This window comes from Microcaecilia unicolor, chromosome 11, assembly GCF_901765095.1.
Source record: "Microcaecilia unicolor chromosome 11, aMicUni1.1, whole genome shotgun sequence".
Lineage (NCBI taxonomy): Eukaryota > Metazoa > Chordata > Amphibia > Gymnophiona > Siphonopidae > Microcaecilia > Microcaecilia unicolor.
In genome coordinates, this window is record NC_044041.1 from 15,624,460 (window position 1) to 15,643,519 (window position 19,060).

A 19,060-nucleotide genomic window follows, 5' to 3' on the forward strand; every position below is an offset into this window, starting at 1 on the left:
AGTTAATTCACCAAATGAGAATAGATAGGTGTGGGGTGCAAAACATGGACAGTGTCCCAGGCACCAGGTTTAGAGAAATGTGGGAACCAGTGTGGAGCGCCTTGCCACCTAAAGGGAGAAGTTACATCCTAAACATTTAACCATCTCAACATTTAATCAGCACGCATGAAGGGAGGGTGGGTAGGGAGGGAGGGAGTTGGGTGGGAGGGGATAGAGGGGATGGGTTTCTGTGCTGTACCTATTAGTGTACTGTAAGAGAGGGGAAGACTGGGTCTGACATCAGGGGAGTATACATCTGGTTTGATCATTGAGAAGGTCTCATCCCCACGCTAAGTGATTGGGGAAGTGGGCTGGAGGCTATAAGAATCAAAGCCTCTGGTCTACGTGCGGAACACTAGTCATTGACTTATAAAGTGTAAATGGTTTTCTTAAAGTTTTACTTGTTTAGTTGTTTGGTTGCCGGTACAGGGGAGAGGGGGGGGGGGGGGAGGGAGGAAAGAGGGAATGCAAATTTGTTGTAATCCTTAAGCACATGGCATCTTGAAGCACATATGTGTTGATTTTGTGTTGTGATATCTACCTGCAATATATGTATTGGATTACTAATAAAAAGATTTAAACATTAAAAACAAAATTGAGAGTTTTACTAAAATCTCTCAATAAAGAAATGGTGGGAAAATTATATACATGGCTTGATGTATTGCCATTAGCATTAATGACAATACGGGCCCAACCCAATGGGCGTACTAAATTGTCCCCATTCCAAATTCAGACAGGACGTCATTTCTTCCCGATGCAGACAGCAAGTACTGATAGCACAGCTCAGTACTGGCAAAAGCTACAACCGATGTTGAACCTGACAAGTGATATGATCCGAACAAATGTAGCATCACAGGCAGGGATTACTAATGATGTTTGTGCTTTTAAAGTAGGTGATCTAGTACTGCGAAAGAACTTTACACATAAAACGTGGAAGGATCCTGTGTATGTAGGGCCTTTTGCTATCACGGCCCTTACTCAGACCGCTGCCCGTCTGGAAGGTCATACTTCTTGGATACATTTATCAGATATTCGACGAACTAATAATATTGAAATGGACAAAGAATAAACAAACATCATGGCCCTAAACATGATGGTATTGGGATGTTGTTGTTTTGTTGTTGTTTGTTAATGGACAATGAACACATATAGACTTGTTACAGCGGCCAAGATGTTGAATTTGACTGATTGTATCATATGTGCCCACTGACTGACATCATCCTTGTCCTTGCCAGCTATGATATATGGGACTACAATGATAAAATCATGTCTGTTATCCCAATAATACCTGTGTAAGAGATGATGGAAACTTCATTGGACAAATGAGACTATTTATAAGCAAGCCTTGCTTATGGACAAGTACCCACAGACATCATTTTGGTGTCTGATTAATAGTATGACAACTGGAAACATTTCCCCGATAAAGTGCAATTATATGCACAATGTTGTAACAGGTAATTGGTCTATAGGAGGAAATACAGTGATTGTAAATGTCACAGCCAAAGAAAAGTGTGGCAATAAAACAAGCTGCAATAAGACTTTAACTCAATGGTATGTAACAACTGATGCAATGAATGTTAGTACCTTGGAATATGCTTTTAATTTGTGTAATTTTTAATGCCACATCAGCTAATGAAAAGTAAGAATGAATGACAGTGTATTCCCCTTTGATGAAGCTCTTTGTCCTATAAATTATATACCTCAAGAGATATAAATTTTGTACCCTAGTACAATTGAATCTGTTTAATGCTGTATAACATGTGTATTAGCATGTTTGCAAAGATGTGCCAGGATGCTTTTAAAATGACAATGGTAACTGAAATCAAGAATGAATAGAACTTTAATATGTCAGCCAAAAATATTGAAAAAGCGTGCAGAAACTGAATGCCACAAACATGGGGGAGGAGATTTAGAAGGGAGGTAAAAAGAAACAGACTGGAGCTGAAACAGATGTTTGAGGCCTGAAACAATCAGTCCTCAAAGGGAGGATGTTGAATAAAAGCATAAAAAAATAGAAGTGGAAAGCTTCAAAGAACATGCAGAGCAAGCTGTTTCAACACTAAATCTCCTGAGACATGAGGCCCACATCAGCCGAAGGCACGGCTCCAGAAAGTCTGGCAAGAAGGGGGAGCAATAAGGGAAAACAGATGTAGCATGTTCTGCCCATGATTAACAGCTTTGTGGTATTCAGAGACTTGCACAGGAATGTTGTATGAGAGAATTGGTCAGATGCCAAAGAAGAACGATATAAAAACAGATTGGAACAAAGAGGTAGTGAGCATTCTAATTTCTTTGTCTGTATATAGCATTCTGATTTCTTCGTCTGTCTATAGCATTCTGATTTATTCGCTGTACATTGTTTTTTTAATCATTCATTCTGACTTGTATATTGCTTATCAAGAAATGCTACCTGAAATAGCCCATTGAGCTATTCAGTACAATTGTAAATAAACTTTATATCTTAAATAGGAAATTCGTCTGGCATTCTCTACAACGGAAAGAAGGGCACCTGACCGGAGGTCATGATTCATAGATTAAGCAATATTAGAGAAAAAAAAGTGTCTTGCCATAGACTTGTATTAGGACCAGATACTATATAAGAGAAGGGCATCAGATAGATCGTTGGAGGTTCTCCCCAACGCATCTAGGACGCAGAGCTCCGGTCAGCTGAATCCAGAATTTGTCTGATGAATGTATCTGATTAAAGTCTGATTTGCAAATAAACTCCTCATTCCAAACGATGATTTGTGGGCTTCACTTAATGATGAAAGGCTGTAAGTATAAATGCTTTTGCTGTATTAGGCTATCATTCGCTGCATTGTATAACTTGTAACCTAAATCTGGATCCCCACTATTAGTAATTTTTATTTTGGGTCCCTATGTTGGAATACATTAATAGATGCGTGAGTATGATTGTGTTATGTCTCTGCATGTTTTACTATCAGAATAATCATTGCATGTTTTTGTAAACTGTTAGCACATTATCATTTCTAGGTCTCCTTGTTATCCCTGAAGCTGCCTTTTGAACCACTGACCTTGTACCAGGTTCTACATCTGGTCAATATATATATTACTAATCTAGTTCATTTTTTCTATAGCAGGTTACAGGTCTAAAGCTTATTTGTAGACCATTTGCTCACTAGGTCCCGTTGTTATACATATTGGGTGATGTTGTTCACTACCCATTATATCATATCTTCCTCTCCGCACCCAACACCAGATATTGGTGATTTGACCTCTATTCTGACCTTTGGTAAGGACTTTCCGTCCGAAACAAACCTATTTTGCGGTTGACCTCCCTATGCCACCGAGAGTTCGGAAGGGCATAGTGATCCCGCCAACTGTTCTCCTTCTCAATTGATTTTCTGCGCTGGAGATTACATTGCACGAATCGTGAGTATATTTTCATTTATTGTATGTGTTACTTGTATACTTTGTATACTTTCATGGCCTGTTGGATTAGCTCTAATTTAAATGTTTTATTTTACCAAATTTAGGATTAAGATTTTGTCCTCAATACACAGGGACACCTCTGTATGTGGGACAATAACTGTGTATGTGTATGAGTGTGGTTTTCCTTTTCTGTCTGTGTGCTGTGACTTATGATTGGCTACTGGAATATTTATTTTTATATTTTTTGTTTTTTGATACCCTAAACAATTCCTTAACCGTGCACAATTCCAATGATTGGTTTTGAACTACATCTAGAAATATCTTGCTTCCTCTTCTGAGTTTTAACTTTTCTGCTTATCAGGATTAGGTTACAGTTTTAATTTTATGTCTGTATGTTCCTGTGTGTCCTGTGGTAAATAGAATAAACTAAACCAGCTAGTTATTAAGGAATCATTTCTTTAGTTTTAAATTAGTGCTTTAAGGTTACTCTGAGAGATTGCCTATCAACTGCAGTGGTAGTAAATCTCAAAGGAGTGTTTTTTTTCCAGGATTGTATATTATTTCATTTAAGCAATGTTTGTTTAATTTGTGACATGATATTAAATAGATTGTTGTTATTTACTTCCGGTAAATTGCTTTCACTAGAAATGCAAGCACTTTTTAGTTCTAGTAGCTATAAATAGTTTAAGAGTTTTCGATAATTTATCTTTGTTAGCTCCGGTAATCACATCCGGATTCTAAATCTGGATAAGACAGATATACCGGACATGATACTTATTTAGGTATCATATGACAGACTTTTTAGTAAAAGAGATCCACTTACAGTTTTAATTTTATAGGTGTGCATCCGTGTATGTGTTCTTTGAAAATTGCATAATTATTCCAGGTATTTACTATAAAAGGTTCTATATTATATACCATCTAAAACACTGTTTCTTTGTAATGTTGTTTAAAATAACTAGTGCTGATGTTCACTTCCTGGCTCTTTATTGGGGATGTATTCCGTAATAATGAATTAACTGTTTTAATTTTTTCTTTTCACGTCTTATCTACTACTCTCAAACTTCCTTCCTTGCCTCTTAAAGATTTATAGTTTTAAGATAAATTATTGTATAGAGTTCGAGCATTTTTGGTTCTCAAACCCCAAATGGCGCAGTTAAATTTCATTTCCGGATTCCATACTACTACAGCGCCTGCTTTATAATCTATGCAATAGGGTTTGGAGATTAACCCTTGCATAACATAACTAACTGGTAAATCAGAACTAAAGAATTTCAGGTTGCTATTATTTTAGAGCTATGTGCAGATAAGACTAGCTACAATTGCCAACTTCCTTTTTATTGAGACCCGTACCTATGGAAAACAGATAAAGTAATAACCTTCTTTTCCTCCTTTTCCTCTCCTGAAGTATTAATTCTATGAAGACTAATTACACCAGCATGAAGTATTAATATAAAAGCTTCAACTTACAGTTTTTGTCTGATGTATAGACCTATTTTCAGTCACCATTATATCCAATGCTTGCAGTGAGCAGTAAACTCAAATTAGACACAGGAAGCACTGTTATTTCGTGATTTCCTTAAGACCGAATGACAGAGATTAACCCTTGTAGTTCTTATTTTCTCTAAAGTTCATTTTTGCAAAAGCTTTGAACTCAGTATACGATACAGGAATTCATTACGTGTTTCAGATTTTTAATAACCAGATGGGTTTTTCTGTGATTCTGTGTTATCCTTGCTACTCTTTGTTTAGAATTCAATTTACAATGTAGGCTTACAAGCTGTTCCATTTATCATACTGGTCTATATGAACATATGCTATTGGTCAATTGTGTGCATTTATTGCATTAATAAAAATTGTTATTCTATCCTTGAATTTTGAATTTTACTATAATGTTTTAAGAAATGCTCCTGCTTATATTTAAAATATACTCTAAATTGTAAATTGATTCTTGGGAACATATAAGCTTATTTTTAGCTATCCCTCTGAATGTGAATCTTGATATGCTGTCATAATTTAGGGCCCAAATTATGAAAGCATAAAAATGATCAGTTTCGAATTTATTATTATTTATATTATTTTCATTTTCCAATTTGGCTCTGAGCTATTACAGAGGACTATAGGTTGTTGTCCTTCTCATTTGGCCTATTTAAACCATGTAAAGGTCACGTGAGGAGGCCTCATAGAAATATATAGTTTTCTGATATTGGCTTTTCTCTATCTCTCTAAATATCATGTTAAAGGCTGTTGTATTTTCCTGGAGCAGACTCTGACGACTTCCTGTGCCAGCAACATCTAATCTACAGGAGGAAAATTGTTTTGTATTTGTAATTTGTGATTTTATATATTGACACTATGCACCACCTATTGGTACCCCAAGGAACTAACAATGCATTCTTTGACTTTTCTTTCTAATGATCCTGTGCTAAGATTTAAATACTAGGCATTACTCGTATGTCATCTCTATTTATTCAGTACTGTAGGTTGACTGCTGATCCAAATCCTGATCTACCGCCTCTATTCCAGTTTAGTACTTCTACTGCAACCGACCTCTGGCAAGAAAAAGGAGCACCAACTTCTCCAATGAGAATTTTCTTTTGTCCAAGTTATGTCATTAATTTAGACCTTCTTGGTTATGCTCTTAAATATTCTGCTGTATTAAATTTTTTGCAGGCTCATCTTTTTCATGGCACTTTACATATGAGCTCTCTGTTACAACAAACAGTGACCGTGATTTCAGAAGATACTTCCGTCACCTGGACTAGTTATGAGTTTTCAATTTCTTCACATTAGTCTTCTGTTTTGACTATGACTATTTCCTAAGCTACCCTTCTTTCTGAATCATCTAACTCGTAAGTCCTGCTGGCCTCCTGCAGCTGAGGGCCCAACCCTTGGTGAATGGTAGTCATCGCAGGTGAAGATTCCATACCTACTGGCGATAGATTGCAACGCATTGCCCGTGCCTTTTGACTATTTTTGTTCACCATATTCCTAACCCTCCATACATCAATAACTCGAACAATCAATTTTTATTGTTGGTTTTTTTGTACTCTTTTCTGTTGTTCCATATACTTAACCATTGTTATTTGATCATGTTTTCATAATAATTACCAATCTGTCTTGCACATTATGCAAGCCAGAAGTGGGGATATATTATGCAAATCCCAATTCCTAGTATTAAGAGGGTTGAAGTTGAAGCTCTGATCCCTACCAATCAGGAGATATAATTTCATATATACTATTGCTATTTATGTAAATTGGCTTTTCATTATTGAACCCTTATGGTTTCGCTTTTGCTTTTGCACTTAATTAGCACTGTTTTCTCCATGTTTACATCTATATATTATTTGACTCTTGATGGACTGATTATGATGGTGCATGCCTAGAATAAAGACATGGAAAGATCCAAGTTTGTACACCACAAGTACGTCTTCAAGATCTATCCAGGCCCAAATGATGTTAGATCCCCCAAGGTTGTGGCAATAATCTTTACACCTTGCAAATTACTGGACCACAAGTGAAAGATATACGGGTTTACTCAGCCGCACAACCAGATGTTACCAGCCCAACCATCTCGAGACCGGCCACTTCCTTCAGCAGGCCAGCCTGAAAACCCAGCCCTGTTAGATCTTCCAGATCTCCGTCCAGATACTATATAAGAGAAGGGCATCAGATAGATCGTTGGAGGTTCTCCCCAACGCATCTAGGACGCAGAGCTCCGGTCAGCTGAATCCAGAATTTGTCTGATGAATGTATCTGATTAAAGTCTGATTTGCAAATAAACTCCTCATTCCAAACGATGATTTGTGGGCTTCACTTAATGATGAAAGGCTGTAAGTATAAATGCTTTTGCTGTATTAGGCTATCATTCGCTGCATTGTATAACTTGTAACCTAAATCTGGATCCCCACTATTAGTAATTTTTATTTTGGGTCCCTATGTTGGAATACATTAATAGATGCGTGAGTATGATTGTGTTATGTCTCTGCATGTTTTACTATCAGAATAATCATTGCATGTTTTTGTAAACTGTTAGCACATTATCATTTCTAGGTCTCCTTGTTATCCCTGAAGCTGCCTTTTGAACCACTGACCTTGTACCAGGTTCTACATCTGGTCAATATATATATTACTAATCTAGTTCATTTTTTCTATAGCAGGTTACAGGTCTAAAGCTTATTTGTAGACCATTTGCTCACTAGGTCCCGTTGTTATACATATTGGGTGATGTTGTTCACTACCCATTATATCATATCTTCCTCTCCGCACCCAACACCAGATATTGGTGATTTGACCTCTATTCTGACCTTTGGTAAGGACTTTCCGTCCGAAACAAACCTATTTTGCGGTTGACCTCCCTATGCCACCGAGAGTTCGGAAGGGCATAGTGATCCCGCCAACTGTTCTCCTTCTCAATTGATTTTCTGCGCTGGAGATTACATTGCACGAATCGTGAGTATATTTTCATTTATTGTATGTGTTACTTGTATACTTTGTATACTTTCATGGCCTGTTGGATTAGCTCTAATTTAAATGTTTTATTTTACCAAATTTAGGATTAAGATTTTGTCCTCAATACACAGGGACACCTCTGTATGTGGGACAATAACTGTGTATGTGTATGAGTGTGGTTTTCCTTTTCTGTCTGTGTGCTGTGACTTATGATTGGCTACTGGAATATTTATTTTTATATTTTTTGTTTTTTGATACCCTAAACAATTCCTTAACCGTGCACAATTCCAATGATTGGTTTTGAACTACATCTAGAAATATCTTGCTTCCTCTTCTGAGTTTTAACTTTTCTGCTTATCAGGATTAGGTTACAGTTTTAATTTTATGTCTGTATGTTCCTGTGTGTCCTGTGGTAAATAGAATAAACTAAACCAGCTAGTTATTAAGGAATCATTTCTTTAGTTTTAAATTAGTGCTTTAAGGTTACTCTGAGAGATTGCCTATCAACTGCAGTGGTAGTAAATCTCAAAGGAGTGTTTTTTTTCCAGGATTGTATATTATTTCATTTAAGCAATGTTTGTTTAATTTGTGACATGATATTAAATAGATTGTTGTTATTTACTTCCGGTAAATTGCTTTCACTAGAAATGCAAGCACTTTTTAGTTCTAGTAGCTATAAATAGTTTAAGAGTTTTCGATAATTTATCTTTGTTAGCTCCGGTAATCACATCCGGATTCTAAATCTGGATAAGACAGATATACCGGACATGATACTTATTTAGGTATCATATGACAGACTTTTTAGTAAAAGAGATCCACTTACAGTTTTAATTTTATAGGTGTGCATCCGTGTATGTGTTCTTTGAAAATTGCATAATTATTCCAGGTATTTACTATAAAAGGTTCTATATTATATACCATCTAAAACACTGTTTCTTTGTAATGTTGTTTAAAATAACTAGTGCTGATGTTCACTTCCTGGCTCTTTATTGGGGATGTATTCCGTAATAATGAATTAACTGTTTTAATTTTTTCTTTTCACGTCTTATCTACTACTCTCAAACTTCCTTCCTTGCCTCTTAAAGATTTATAGTTTTAAGATAAATTATTGTATAGAGTTCGAGCATTTTTGGTTCTCAAACCCCAAATGGCGCAGTTAAATTTCATTTCCGGATTCCATACTACTACAGCGCCTGCTTTATAATCTATGCAATAGGGTTTGGAGATTAACCCTTGCATAACATAACTAACTGGTAAATCAGAACTAAAGAATTTCAGGTTGCTATTATTTTAGAGCTATGTGCAGATAAGACTAGCTACAATTGCCAACTTCCTTTTTATTGAGACCCGTACCTATGGAAAACAGATAAAGTAATAACCTTCTTTTCCTCCTTTTCCTCTCCTGAAGTATTAATTCTATGAAGACTAATTACACCAGCATGAAGTATTAATATAAAAGCTTCAACTTACAGTTTTTGTCTGATGTATAGACCTATTTTCAGTCACCATTATATCCAATGCTTGCAGTGAGCAGTAAACTCAAATTAGACACAGGAAGCACTGTTATTTCGTGATTTCCTTAAGACCGAATGACAGAGATTAACCCTTGTAGTTCTTATTTTCTCTAAAGTTCATTTTTGCAAAAGCTTTGAACTCAGTATACGATACAGGAATTCATTACGTGTTTCAGATTTTTAATAACCAGATGGGTTTTTCTGTGATTCTGTGTTATCCTTGCTACTCTTTGTTTAGAATTCAATTTACAATGTAGGCTTACAAGCTGTTCCATTTATCATACTGGTCTATATGAACATATGCTATTGGTCAATTGTGTGCATTTATTGCATTAATAAAAATTGTTATTCTATCCTTGAATTTTGAATTTTACTATAATGTTTTAAGAAATGCTCCTGCTTATATTTAAAATATACTCTAAATTGTAAATTGATTCTTGGGAACATATAAGCTTATTTTTAGCTATCCCTCTGAATGTGAATCTTGATATGCTGTCATAATTTAGGGCCCAAATTATGAAAGCATAAAAATGATCAGTTTCGAATTTATTATTATTTATATTATTTTCATTTTCCAATTTGGCTCTGAGCTATTACAGAGGACTATAGGTTGTTGTCCTTCTCATTTGGCCTATTTAAACCATGTAAAGGTCACGTGAGGAGGCCTCATAGAAATATATAGTTTTCTGATATTGGCTTTTCTCTATCTCTCTAAATATCATGTTAAAGGCTGTTGTATTTTCCTGGAGCAGACTCTGACGACTTCCTGTGCCAGCAACATCTAATCTACAGGAGGAAAATTGTTTTGTATTTGTAATTTGTGATTTTATATATTGAGACTATGCATCACCTATTGGTACCCCAAGGAACTAACAATGCATTCTTTGACTTTTCTTTCTAATGATCCTGTGCTAAGATTTAAATACTAGGCATTACTCGTATGTCATCTCTATTTATTCAGTACTGTAGGTTGACTGCTGATCCAAATCCTGATCTACCGCCTCTATTCCAGTTTAGTACTTCTACTGCAACCGACCTCTGGCAAGAAAAAGGAGCACCAACTTCTCCAACGAGAATTTTCTTTTGTCCAAGTTATGTCATTAATTTAGACCTTCTTGGTTATGCTCTTAAATATTCTGCTGTATTAAATTTTTTGCAGGCTCATCTTTTTCATGGCACTTTACATATGAGCTCTCTCTTACAACAAACAGTGACCGTGATTTCAGAAGATACTTCCGTCACCTGGACTAGTTATGAGTTTTCAATTTCTTCACATTAGTCTTCTGTTTTGACTATGACTATTTCCTAAGCTACCCTTCTTTCTGAATCATCTAACTCGTAAGTCCTGCTGGCCTCCTGCAGCTGAGGGCCCAACCCTTGGTGAATGGTAGTCATCGCAGGTGAAGATTCCATACCTACTGGCGATAGATTGCAACGCATTGCCCGTGCCTTTTGACTATTTTTGTTCACCATATTCCTAACCCTCCATACATCAATAACTCGAACAATCAATTTTTATTGTTGGTTTTTTTGTACTCTTTTCTGTTGTTCCATATACTTAACCATTGTTATTTGATCATGTTTTCATAATAATTACCAATCTGTCTTGCACATTATGCAAGCCAGAAGTGGGGATATATTATGCAAATCCCAATTCCTAGTATTAAGAGGGTTGAAGTTGAAGCTCTGATCCCTACCAATCAGGAGATATAATTTCATATATACTATTGCTATTTATGTAAATTGGCTTTTCATTATTGAACCCTTATGGTTTCGCTTTTGCTTTTGCACTTAATTAGCACTGTTTTCTCCATGTTTACATCTATATATTATTTGACTCTTGATGGACTGATTATGATGGTGCATGCCTAGAATAAAGACATGGAAAGATCCAAGTTTGTACACCACAAGTACGTCTTCAAGATCTATCCAGGCCCAAATGATGTTAGATCCCCCAAGGTTGTGGCAATAATCTTTACACCTTGCAAATTACTGGACCACAAGTGAAAGATATACGGGTTTACTCAGCCGCACAACCAGATGTTACCAGCCCAACCATCTCGAGACCGGCCACTTCCTTCAGCAGGCCAGCCTGAAAACCCAGCCCTGTTAGATCTTCCAGATCTCCGTCCAGATACTATATAAGAGAAGGGCATCAGATAGATCGTTGGAGGTTCTCCCCAACGCATCTAGGACGCAGAGCTCCGGTCAGCTGAATCCAGAATTTGTCTGATGAATGTATCTGATTAAAGTCTGATTTGCAAATAAACTCCTCATTCCAAACGATGATTTGTGGGCTTCACTTAATGATGAAAGGCTGTAAGTATAAATGCTTTTGCTGTATTAGGCTATCATTCGCTGCATTGTATAACTTGTAACCTAAATCTGGATCCCCACTATTAGTAATTTTTATTTTGGGTCCCTATGTTGGAATACATTAATAGATGCGCTGAGTATGATTGTGTTATGTCTCTGCATGTTTTACTATCAGAATAATCATTGCATGTTTTTGTAAACTGTTAGCACATTATCATTTCTAGGTCTCCTTGTTATCCCTGAAGCTGCCTTTTGAACCACTGACCTTGTACCAGGTTCTACATCTGGTCAATATATATATTACTAATCTAGTTCATTTTTTCTATAGCAGGTTACAGGTCTAAAGCTTATTTGTAGACCACTTGCTCACTAGGTCCCGTTGTTATACATATTGGGTGATGTTGTTCACTACCCATTATATCATATCTTCCTCTCCGCACCCAACACCAGATATTGGTGATTTGACCTCTATTCTGACCTTTGGTAAGGACTTTCCGTCCGAAACAAACCTATTTTGCGGTTGACCTCCCTATGCCACCGAGAGTTCGGAAGGGCATAGTGATCCCGCCAACTGTTCTCCTTCTCAATTGATTTTCTGCGCTGGAGATTACATTGCACGAATCGTGAGTATATTTTCATTTATTGTATGTGTTACTTGTATACTTTGTATACTTTCATGGCCTGTTGGATTAGCTCTAATTTAAATGTTTTATTTTACCAAATTTAGGATTAAGATTTTGTCCTCAATACACAGGGACACCTCTGTATGTGGGACAATAACTGTGTATGTGTATGAGTGTGGTTTTCCTTTTCTGTCTGTGTGCTGTGACTTATGATTGGCTACTGGAATATTTATTTTTATATTTTTTGTTTTTTGATACCCTAAACAATTCCTTAACCGTGCACAATTCCAATGATTGGTTTTGAACTACATCTAGAAATATCTTGCTTCCTCTTCTGAGTTTTAACTTTTCTGCTTATCAGGATTAGGTTACAGTTTTAATTTTATGTCTGTATGTTCCTGTGTGTCCTGTGGTAAATAGAATAAACTAAACCAGCTAGTTATTAAGGAACTAGTAAAAAAGGCCCGTTTCTGACACAAATGAAATGGGCGCTAGCAAGGTTTTCCTCGGAGTGTGTGTGTTTGGGAGAGTGTATGTGAGAGTGAGTGTTTGAGAGTCAGAGTGAAAGTGTGAGTCCAATCCATGGTCCTCTGTCACCTGGCCCCTCCATTCATCCCTATCCAGCAATTCCGCTGTCTCCCTGAGGCCTGCCCTGCAATCCATATGCATCCATGGCCATCTGTCCCCTCCATTCATCCCTATCCAGCAATTCCCCTCTCCATGAGTCCTGGCCTTCCAATCCATGCCCATCCATGCTCCTTTGTCACCTGGCCCCTGCATTTTTCCCTATCCAGCATTTCCCCTCTCTGCCTGAGGCCTGCCCTGCAATCCATATCCATCCATGGCCATCTGTCCCCTCCATTCATCCCTATCCAGCAATTCCCCTCTCCCTGAGTCCTGCCCTTCCAATCCATGCTCCTCTTTCACCTGGCCCCTCCATTCATCCCTATCCAGCAATTCCCCTCTCTGCCTGAGGCCTGCCCTGCAATCCATATGCATCCATGCCCATCTGTGCCCTCCATTCATCCCTATCCAGCAATTCCCCTCTCCCTGAGTCCTGCCCTTCGAATCCATGCCCATCCATGCTCATCTGTCACCTGGCCCCTCCATTTTTCCCTATCCAGCATTTCCCCTCTGTGCCTGAGGCCTGCCCTGCAATCCATATCCATCCATGCCCATCTGTCCCCTCCATTCATCCCTATTCAGCAATTCCCGTCTCCCTGAGTCCTGCCCTTCCAATCCATGCCCATCCATGCTCATCTGTCACCTGGCCCCTCCATTTTTCCCTATCCAGCAACTGCGCTGTCTCCCTGAGGCCTGCCCTGCAATCCATATCCATCCATGGCCATCTGTCCCCTCCATTCATCCCTATCCAGCAATTCCCCTCTCCCTGAGTCCTGCCCTTCCAATCCATGCTCCTTTGTCACCTGGCCCCTCCATTGTTCCCTATCCAGCATTTCCCCTCTCTGCCTGAGGCCTGCTCTGCAATCCATATCCATCCATGGCCATCTGTCCCCTCCATTCATCCCTATCCAGCAATTCCCCTCTCCCTGAGTCCTGCCCTTCCAATCCATGCTCCTTTGTCACCTGGCCCCTCCATTTTTCCCTATCCAGCATTTCCCCTCTCTGCCTGAGGCCTGCTCTGCAATCCATATCCATCCATGGCCATCTGTCCCCTCCATTCATCCCTATCCAGCAATTCCCCTCTCCCTGAGTCTTGCCCTTCCAATCCATGCTCCTCTGTCACCTGGCCCCTCCACTCATCCCTATCCAGCAATTCCCCTCTCTGCCTGAGGCCTGCCCTGCAATCCATATGCATCCATGCCCATCTGTGCCCTCCATTCATCCCTATCCAGCAATTCCCCTCTCCCTGAGTCCTGCCCTTCGAATCCATGCCCATCCATGCTCATCTGTCACCTGGCCCCTCCATTTTTCCCTATCCAGCATTTCCCCTCTCTGCCTGAGGCCTGCCCTGCAATCCATATCCATCCATGCCCATCTGTGCCCTCCATTCATCCCTATTCAGCAATTCCCGTCTCCCTGTGTCCTGCCCTTCCAATCCATGCCCATCCATGCTCATCTGTCACCTGGCCCCTCCATTCATCCCTATCCAGCATTTCCCCTCTCTGCCTGAGGCCTGCCCTGCAATCCATATCCATCCATGCCCATCTGTGCCCTCCATTCATCCCTATCCAGCAATTCCCCTCTCCCTGAGTCCTGCCCTTCCAATCCATGCTCCTTTGTCACCTGGCCCCTCCATTTTTCCCTATCCAGCAACTGCGCTGTCTCCCTGAGGCCTGCCCTGCAATCCATATCCATCCATGGCCATCTGTCCCCTCCATTCATCCCTATCCAGCAATTCCCCTCTCCCTGAGTCCTGCCCTTCCAATCCATGCTCCTTTGTCACCTGGCCCCTCCATTTTTCCCTATCCAGCATTTCCCCTCTCTGCCTGAGGCCTGCTCTGCAATCCATATCCATCCATGGCCATCTGTCCCCTCCATTCATCCCTATCCAGCAATTCCCCTCTCCCGGAGTCTTGCCCTTCCAATCCATGCTCCTCTGTCACCTGGCCCCTCCATTCATCCCTATCCAGCAATTCCCCTCTCTGCCTGAGGCCTGCCCTGCAATCCATATGCATCCATGCCCATCTGTGCCCTCCATTCATCCCTATCCAGCAATTCCCCTCTCCCTGAGTCCTGCCCTTCGAATCCATGCCCATCCATGCTCATCTGTCACCTGGCCCCTCCATTTTTCCCTATCCAGCATTTCCCCTCTGTGCCTGAGGCCTGCCCTGCAATCCATATCCATCCATGCCCATCTGTCCCCTCCATTCATCCCTATTCAGCAATTCCCATCTCCCTGAGTCCTGCCCTTCCAATCCATGCCCATCCATGCTCATCTGTCACCTGGCCCCTCCATTTTTCCCTATCCAGCAACTGCGCTGTCTCCCTGAGGCCTGCCCTGCAATCCATATCCATCCATGGCCATCTGTCCCCTCCATTCATCCCTATCCAGCAATTCCCCTCTCCCTGAGTCCTGCCCTTCCAATCCATGCTCCTTTGTCACCTGGCCCCTCCATTGTTCCCTATCCAGCATTTCCCCTCTCTGCCTGAGGCCTGCTCTGCAATCCATATCCATCCATGGCCATCTGTCCCCTCCATTCATCCCTATCCAGCAATTCCCCTCTCCCTGAGTCCTGCCCTTCCAATCCATGCTCCTCTGTCACCTGGCCCCTCCATTCATCCCTATCCAGCAATTCCCCTCTCTGCCTGAGGCCTGCCCTGCAATCCATATGCATCCATGCCCATCTGTGCCCTCCATTCATCCCTATCCAGCAATTCCCCTCTCCCTGAGTCCTGCCCTTCGAATCCATGCCCATCCATGCTCATCTGTCACCTGGCCCCTCCATTTTTCCCTATCCAGCATTTCCCCTCTGTGCCTGAGGCCTGCCCTGCAATCCATATCCATCCATGCCCAAATGTCCCCTCCATTCATCCCTATTCAGCAATTTCCGTCTCCCTGAGTCCTGCCCTTCCAATCCATGCCCATCCATGCTCATCTGTCACCTGGCCCCTCCATTTTTCCCTATCCAGCAACTGCGCTGTCTCCCTGAGGCCTGCCCTGCAATCCATATCCATCCATGCCCATCTGTCCCCTCTATTCATCCCTATCCAGCAATTTCCCTCTCTCCCTGAGCCCTGCCCTCCCAATCCATGCCCATCCATGCTCCTCTGTCCCCTGCCGCCTCCATTCATCCTTTTCCAGCAAGTCCCCTGTCTCCCTTCCATGACCCCCCCTTGCATCCATGCTCCTCTCTCTCCCATGTCCCACTCCCAGCCTGGGCCGCCCTCTTCTCCCCCCCCCCCCCTTCGCATCCATGGTGTCGTTTCTCCCCTGCCCTCCCGCTCCCATTGTTTTTCTTTTGTGGCCACCCTCTTCGCTCCCCCCAACATGGTTTTTATTTTTTTTTCTTGTTTTTAAATGTACCTCCGTGGCGGTTCCGGCAGCGAAGCGTCAGGGAAGGAGGCGGTGCTCCCGACGTCTAGGTTTCCCTTCGCTGTGTTCCGCCTTCTTTTGACGTCATCCTTGACGTCAGAAGAAGGCGGAACACAGCGAAGGGAAGGCTAGACGTTGAGAGCGCCGCTTCCTTCCCTGACGCTTCGCTGGCGAGCGTTGCGATTGGATGAGTGTCATTGCTCCGCCCTCGACGTCATCACGTTTGACGCGTGGGCGGGGCAGACACAATGCGATCTCACCCCCTTCACTTTTGGCTAGCAGAGGCTTCATTCGAACGTTGGAGGTGCGTTTTATATAGAGAGATCATTTCTTTAGTTTTAAATTAGTGCTTTAAGGTTACTCTGAGAGATTGCCTATCAACTGCAGTGGTAGTAAATCTCAAAGGAGTGTTTTTTTTCCAGGATTGTATATTATTTCATTTAAGCAATGTTTGTTTAATTTGTGACATGATATTAAATAGATTGTTGTTATTTACTTCCGGTAAATTGCTTTCACTAGAAATGCAAGCACTTTTTAGTTCTAGTAGCTATAAATAGTTTAAGAGTTTTCGATAATTTATCTTTGTTAGCTCCGGTAATCACATCCGGATTCTAAATCTGGATAAGACAGATATACCGGACATGATACTTATTTAGGTATCATATGACAGACTTTTTAGTAAAAGAGATCCACTTACAGTTTTAATTTTATAGGTGTGCATCCGTGTATGTGTTCTTTGAAAATTGCATAATTATTCCAGGTATTTACTATAAAAGGTTCTATATTATATACCATCTAAAACACTGTTTCTTTGTAATGTTGTTTAAAATAACTAGTGCTGATGTTCACTTCCTGGCTCTTTATTGGGGATGTATTCCGTAATAATGAATTAACTGTTTTAATTTTTCTTTTCACGTCTTATCTACTACTCTCAAACTTCCTTCCTTGCCTCTTAAAGATTTATAGTTTTAAGATAAATTATTGTATAGAGTTCGAGCATTTTTGGTTCTCAAACCCCAAATTGCGCAGTTAAATTTCATTTCCGGATTCCATACTACTACAGCGCCTGCTTTATAATCTATGCAATAGGGTTTGGAGATTAACCCTTGCATAACATAACTAACTGGTAAATCAGAACTAAAGAATTTCAGGTTGCTATTATTTTAGAGCTATGTGCAGATAAGACTAGCTACAATTGCCAACTTCCTTTTTATTGAGACCCTATGGAAAACAGATAAAGTAATAACCTTCTTTTCCTCCTTTTCCTCTCCTGAAGTATTAATTCTATGAAGACTAATTACACCAGCATGAAGTATTAATATAAAAGCTTCAACTTACAGTTTTTGTCTGATGTATAGACCTATTTTCAGTCACCATTATATCCAATGCTTGCAGTGAGCAGTAAACTCAAATTAGACACAGGAAGCACTGTTATTTCGTGATTTCCTTAAGACCGAATGACAGAGATTAACCCTTGTAGTTCTTATTTTCTCTAAAGTTCATTTTTGCAAAAGCTTTGAACTCAGTATACGATACAGGAATTCATTACGTGTTTCAGATTTTTAATAACCAGATGGGTTTTTCTGTGATTCTGTGTTATCCTTGCTACTCTTTGTTTAGAATTCAATTTACAATGTAGGCTTACAAGCTGTTCCATTTATCATACTGGCCTATATGAACATATGCTATTGGTCAATTGTGTGCATTTATTGCATTAATAAAAATTGTTATTCTATCCTTGAATTTTGAATTTTACTATAATGTTTTAAGAAATGCTCCTGCTTATATTTAAAATATACTCTAAATTGTAAATTGATTCTTGGGAACATATAAGCTTATTTTTAGCTATCCCTCTGAATGTGAATCTTGATATGCTGTCATAATTTAGGGCCCAAATTATGAAAGCATAAAAATGATCAGTTTCGAATTTATTATTATTTATATTATTTTCATTTTCCAATTTGGCTCTGAGCTATTACAGAGGACTATAGGTTGTTGTCCTTCTCATTTGGCCTATTTAAACCATGTAAAGGTCACGTGAGGAGGCCTCATAGAAATATATAGTTTTCTGATATTGGCTTTTCTCTATCTCTCTAAATATCATGTTAAAGGCTGTTGTATTTTCCTGGAGCAGACTCTGACGACTTCCTGTGCCAGCAACATCTAATCTACAGGAGGAAAATTGTTTTGTATTTGTAATTTGTGATTTTATATATTGACACTATGCACCACCTATTGGTACCCCAAGGAACTAACAATGCATTCTTTGACTTTTCTTTCTAATGATCCTGTGCTAAGATTTAAATACTAGGCATTACTCGTATGTCATCTCTATTTATTCAGTACTGTAGGTTGACTGCTGATCCAAATCCTGATCTACCGCCTCTATTCCAGTTTAGTACTTCTACTGCAACCGACCTCTGGCAAGAAAAAGGAGCACCAACTTCTCCAACGAGAATTTTCTTTTGTCCAAGTTATGTCATTAATTTAGACCTTCTTGGTTATGCTCTTAAATATTCTGCTGTATTAAATTTTTTGCAGGCTCATCTTTTTCATGGCACTTTACATATGAGCTCTCTGTTACAACAAACAGTGACCGTGATTTCAGAAGATACTTCCGTCACCTGGACTAGTTATGAGTTTTCAATTTCTTCACATTAGTCTTCTGTTTTGACTATGACTATTTCCTAAGCTACCCTTCTTTCTGAATCATCTAACTCGTAAGT

At 39.8% G+C, this 19,060-nt stretch overlaps 1 protein-coding gene across 5 annotated transcripts in view; it reads right to left on the bottom strand.

Annotated features, from left to right (window-relative positions):
* Window positions 1-19,060, bottom strand: part of GAL3ST1 (galactose-3-O-sulfotransferase 1) — a 225,912-nt gene that overhangs the window by 52,082 nt on the left and 154,770 nt on the right. Inside the window, exon 1 of one of the 5 annotated variants that reach the window (XM_030218702.1) lies at window positions 4,903-4,935. The exons of the other annotated variants lie outside the window; for them this stretch is intronic. The gene's annotated coding sequence lies outside the window, so the exon portion shown is untranslated. Of the gene's footprint in view, window positions 1-4,902; window positions 4,936-19,060 lie in introns of those variants that run through there. 5 annotated transcript variants of the gene reach the window in all.